We start from the raw sequence: 6,000 nt of genomic DNA on the forward strand, positions 1-6,000 counted from the left end.
TTCATTATTTTGGTGTTAGATTATTCCCTTCATAGAGCAGCATGTTGCACACCCTTTAGTTTCCCCAAAATATAGATCCCACATTTGTTTTAAATACACATATATGACAAAACAATAGCTCACTGATTACATGACCTAGATGTTTCAAATCACTCTTATAATCTTATGTGGGAAGGCTCACACATTGCATAGCCTTTGGTTTCCCAGTTAAGCTCCTAGACAATTTTAGAGAAGCATTTGAAATTTCACAATTTCAATAGCTATCTCAACATGAGACTGAGACATAATTTGGACGCTAGATTATTCCCTACATAGGGCTGCATGTTGCACACCCTTTAATTATCCAAAAATATAATCCCCCTTTTTTTTAAAAAATACATATATATGACAAAATCGCTTGTAATTTCAATAGCTCCCTGATCACTCTTATAATCTTAGGAGGGAAGGCTCACACATTGCACAGTCTTTGGTCTCCCAGTTAAGCAGCTACACAATTTTAGGGAAGCATTTCAAATTCAAAATTGCAATAGCTATCTCAGCATGAGACTGGGACTTACACTTTTGAGAGATTTGGTCAAATATATGTATTTAAAAACAAAATCAGGAATAGCTTTTGTGGAAAATCAAAGCCTGTGCAACATGTTGCTCTATGTAAAGAATAATCCAGCATCAAAATGACATCTCAGAATCATGCTCAGTATCAATCTAAGTCATGTGATCAGGGAGCTACTGAATTTACAAACTATTTTGTCATATATGTGTATTTAAAAAAAATGCAGGATCTATATTTTGGGGAAACTAAAGGGTTTGCAACATGCAGCTCTATGTAGGGAATAATCTAGCATCAAAATGATGTCTCAGTCTCATGTTGAGAAAGCAATTGAAATTGTGAAATTTGAAATGCTTCTCTAAAATTGTGTAGCTGTGCAATGAGAAATCTCTGTAGATTATAACAGTGTTTTGAAGCATCTAGGTCATGTGATCAGGGAGCTATTGATATTCTAATCTGCACATTATGTTTTAATATGTGTTCATAGAAAATATATTAATATCCATATTATCCATAAAAAAGTTTCGCAATCTATAAATAGCAGCCCATTTCCATTTCTTCCTCAACAGTTTAACAGTGGTTTGAGGTTTATAAGTGTAGTCAAAGAGTTGGTGAGATTGTTGATGATGCACTTTGTTGATGTGTCCTTTGGTTATGTGAGGACTGAATGCAATGTCGCCATAAATGTCTCCTGCAATTTGAAAACCACGGTCGGAATCGAGAAAACGAGACGTCTGCAGTGTTGTTAAACATTTGTCTTTCATAACGAGACTAACCCGGAGTTTGTAGCATAAATTGTTTGCGAGCTATTGAGCTTTGAATGTCTGAATATCTGTAATCTGTAATAAATATCGAATGTAAAACTTTACCACGGTGGGATACCGGGGAGTTCTAACCTTATGTCTCCCCCTTGTGACTTTAGCTAGAAAATGCAGTTGAAAATTACAATCGCTGTGCTTTTGGGAAAAAGGACTCTGTAAGCACTTCAAATGTTACGGTGTGTTAAATTAACATAAAATATTGTAAGTCTCCCTGTATAAGAGCATCTGCTAAATGACTAACGTTGCTCTCACACCTAGCTTGTTTGGTCCGATTCAACCCAAATCACACCACCAACACAATGAGTAAGCGGGACACAGGAATGTGCTATGTGATTTGGATTGCAATAAGACACCTCCATACACCTGCCTTCCAGGTCCGGGTCCCCAGTCTCCCGTGCTAGATTGGAACCATATTTGACCAGTCAATTCAAAGAACTTGGATTGGCCATTGCATTCATTTATAAAACATTTTAAACCTCTATTTTTGCAGGGGAGGTCATGCTGAGACCAAAGGTATCTTTTGTGGATGAGCCCTGCATCAACACTATTAAACAATACAAAAGAATGAGGGGCATCCCCCAAAATAAGAAAAAACATAAACACACAATTCATGAGATTCAAACCCATTCTTCATGGGAATATTCCTCTAACATCCTTTTGAACTGCTCCCTACTGCACTAGATAGTACTGTCAGTCCTGTACCTGTATGCTGTTCTAAACTCTAGCTGTGAGTTTGGTGCCAACTCATTAAAAGTTGCCTTATCGTTAAATCTCCCCTTTACTGAACTAACATGTTTTGTATGTGGGTGCCGTATACTTTAATTTCAACACAATAATTTCTCTAAAACAAAACATTTTGTGCATTCTTCTTTCTAGGAACTTGTTCCTAGGAATTCTTCTTTCTAGGAACAAGTTTCTAGGAAAACCATCTGCCAATCATAATAAGTACATTTTCCTTCACCGAAGCCAATAGTTGCCAAAGTCAGTGCATTTATATATATATATATATACAGCTCTGGAAAAAATGGAAAGAGCACTCATAATTTTTCTGAAATCAGCATCTCTACATGTATGGCAGCCATTCCATTACAGTGTCTGTTAAATTCCAACACATTTTGCTTAATGAGGTACTGATTAAGTGATTATATGAACCAAATCTAATTCAGTGAGGAAAAGTATAAAAACCACTGCTGTGGTCATCAATATCCTCTTGCAATAGGACCAGCTGGATGGCAAAAACAGTGCAAGTAGTACCTCAAAGGTAATTTGAATGAAAAATAACTATTTAGCATGACAGAAGAGTTGAAAAGAAAAGCTTTGAGTGAGGAAAAGAAGGGTTAAATTCTGGCTTTACTGGCAGATGGATATAGTGAACGTTGTTTTGCTACCAAGACGGCGATTTTTCAAAGACGGCGGTTCATAAGAACAAGTACAAGCAACCGACATTGGGGACAACAGCTACAGACTGGCAGAGGGTGAAAACGACTGTCCACTCAATAACCGTAGAATTACATCAAGTGACCTACATAAAGAATGGCAAACAGCAGCTGGGGTGAAGTGCACGGTGAAGACGGTTCAAAACAGGCTCCTAGGGGCAGGGCTGAAGTAGTGCAAAGCTATAAAAAAGCCTTTCATCAATGAGAAGCAAAGAAGAGCCAGGCTGAAGTTTGCAAAAGACCATAAGGATTGGACCTTAGAGGGATGAAGTAAGGTCATCTTCTCTGATGAGTCAAACTTTGAGCTTTGCCCAACATTAGTATTTTGTTGTTGAAAAATGAATATGAGTTTGTTTTCTTTGCATTATTTGAGGTCTGAAACTATGCATATTTCTTTGGTTATTTTGACCAGTTGTTATGTGTTATGTTATGTGTGTGTATATATATATATATATATATATATATATATATATATATATATATATATATATATATTAAAATAATATACATACTGATATACAGTTGCAAAAGATGGTTGTGAACCCTTCTGAATGATCTGCATGTCTCCTAAAATATAGTCTGATCTTATAGAAAAGTCCAAACAATATATCCACACAGTGTTTAACAAATAGAACACAGAACATATTACTTTACCTGTCTTTGTTAAATATACCTGACGATTTCAGCTGCCATTGTGCTGACACCTCCCCCGTGTTGTCCCTGACCTTGTCCATCTGGTCATGCTTCTGACCTGGACTAGGTTTAAAAAGACTCTGGACTCAGCCCACATCCATTCATTAATTATTAAAATTTGTACTCTTAATATGTTTACCCGGCACTACCAGAAGAGGACTGGTCACCCCTCTGAGCCTGGTTCCTCTCTAGGTTTCTTCCTACATTTTGGCCTTCTTAGGGAGTTTTTCCTAGCCACTGAATTTCAACACTGCTGTTGTTTGCTCCTTGGGGTTTAAGGCCGGGTGCTTCATAAAAGCAGTTTGTGACAACTGCTGATGTAAAAAGGGCTTCATAAATACATTTGATTGATTGATTGAAGATCACCACAAGAGCATGTGGTGTAAGAAGGTGAGAAATAACCAGAGTAAAAGCTATGGACCTGCAGGAATGTCTTGCACTTTCCAACATCTTTATCCATGTGTATACAATAAGAAAGACACTTAACAAGAGTTGTGTTCATGGAAGGATACCACAGAGGAAACTTTGGCAAACTTAATGGGCAGTGATATTTTTTTGGAGAGCAGTGTGGCAGCCATGTATGCAGAAATGCAGATAATTCGGAAAGGCTCACAGACCTTAAATATTTTTTAACTTTTCTTTTTATATAGTCTTCTAAGCCCTTCTAAATCATAAGGAGTAATATTTAATTATAATGGAAAATATCAAACCATTGATAAAATAATACAATTGTTTTTCAATTTATTTAGCCTTCTAAAATAAAAAAGCCCATCTAAATCATAAGGAATTACAATTAATAATAATAAAAACCATTAAGACATACATTTAATAATTTACCAAAACATAAAATAAATACTTTAAAACTTTGTGTTTTGACTTTGTCTTTTAGAAAAAACAAGCATGCAAGCCTGAGGTCTGCTGCCAGATCGATTTCCAAATTTCAGTAAGTGTATTTGAGAGTATCTCATTAGTCTATGTGAGGGTATTTTCAGTAGTGTGTGTGAGAACATTTCACTGAAGGCCTTTCACTGAAAACGGAAGGCATTTTAATGAAAATGGAAAGGTGACTGGCCTCACACTACGTTACAGTAGGTGGCGGTGTAGGCACTAGAGATGGGCGATACCACTGATTTTCCTTTCGATCCGATATCAAGTAATACCAAGGCTAGTATCCCGATACCAGTACCGATACCGATACTTTTAAAAGTCTTGTGTATGTATTTGCCGGCTGTAATGAAAGGAAAGGACAATCAAATATGGAAATCCAGATTTCTGTTGTGAGAACAGCACTGTCTGTGTGTTGTAAAGTTGCCATTACTCTGTCTTCACAGTCTTTATACAGGTCTGCAATTGTACCCTCCATCATGAGTTTTGCAGCTTGGGATTTTACAGTACCAATCAAGGGACTTTACAAATACCTTAAAACAGGGCTGCCCAACCCTGTTCCTGGAGATCTACTGTCCTGTAGGTTTTCTCTCCAACTAATTTAGCACACCTGCATCTAACAATTAGCTGGTTGAAAAGCTTAACCGGGTTAGTCACAAAACGGGTTTGAAGAGAAAACCTACAGGACAGTAGATCTCGAGGAAAAGGGTTGGGCCGCCCTGCCAATACCTCCGTCTTCAACAATGGAGATTGTCTGGAGGTCCTTCACATTCATCTCTCCAAGGTTCCTTGTAATCTCTGCTGCTCTTTGAGGGTCATCTATGGAAGAAAATTCTACAAGCTAAATATAAAGTTTTTAAGTCTTTCTGGACTGTATAACTCACATAACAACCTAAAATGGTTAGATTAAATAGCTACATGCAATTATTAAGGTGTTTAAGAGTTCCAAAATGCATTACACAATTTGACAAGTGACACTTGTGTGATAAAATAATTGCCAGCGTAAGAGTTGTATACCCTATAGATCATTGAGATCTTTACATTGAGAACATTTTATGAGATACTTTCTATGCTGTAAAAATCCTGAGCAATACATATTAGTTTTCCCTCAAAACTAATATAATGAATTCAGATATTGTTTGAAAATATGATAAACTTTTACATAGTTGGGAATATTAACCTTAGTCGGTGTATCGGAATGAGTTTACATGTAAATGCATCCACTGTAATATTCTGCACTATGATAGCCTATTTTACAAAAAAAAAAAATCCTGCTTTGTATTGAAATTATTTAAAAAAACGAATATTATCTATTCACATATAGTATACTTTGTATATACATGTGGCTTACGTCAGACAACTGCCTCAGTACTATGTCATCAGATCTAGGGGTATTTGCCTGCGTTCTCTCCTCTGATCGCCTCCGCTCCGCTGTACTTCATCATGCTATTTTATGTGGCTGATTCTTGTGTTTTAACAAGTTTGTAGTATTGCCAAAATATCGTACAGACTTTTTACGAAGATCACGTCGCTTCACGTTTGATTATTGGAGTGAAATAACCCCAAACAACGCTTCGTTTCCGTTTTGCCATGAACGTACAGGTAACTTCACAAC

The sequence above is a fragment of the Esox lucius genome, chromosome 19, assembly GCF_011004845.1.
Source record: "Esox lucius isolate fEsoLuc1 chromosome 19, fEsoLuc1.pri, whole genome shotgun sequence".
Lineage (NCBI taxonomy): Eukaryota > Metazoa > Chordata > Actinopteri > Esociformes > Esocidae > Esox > Esox lucius.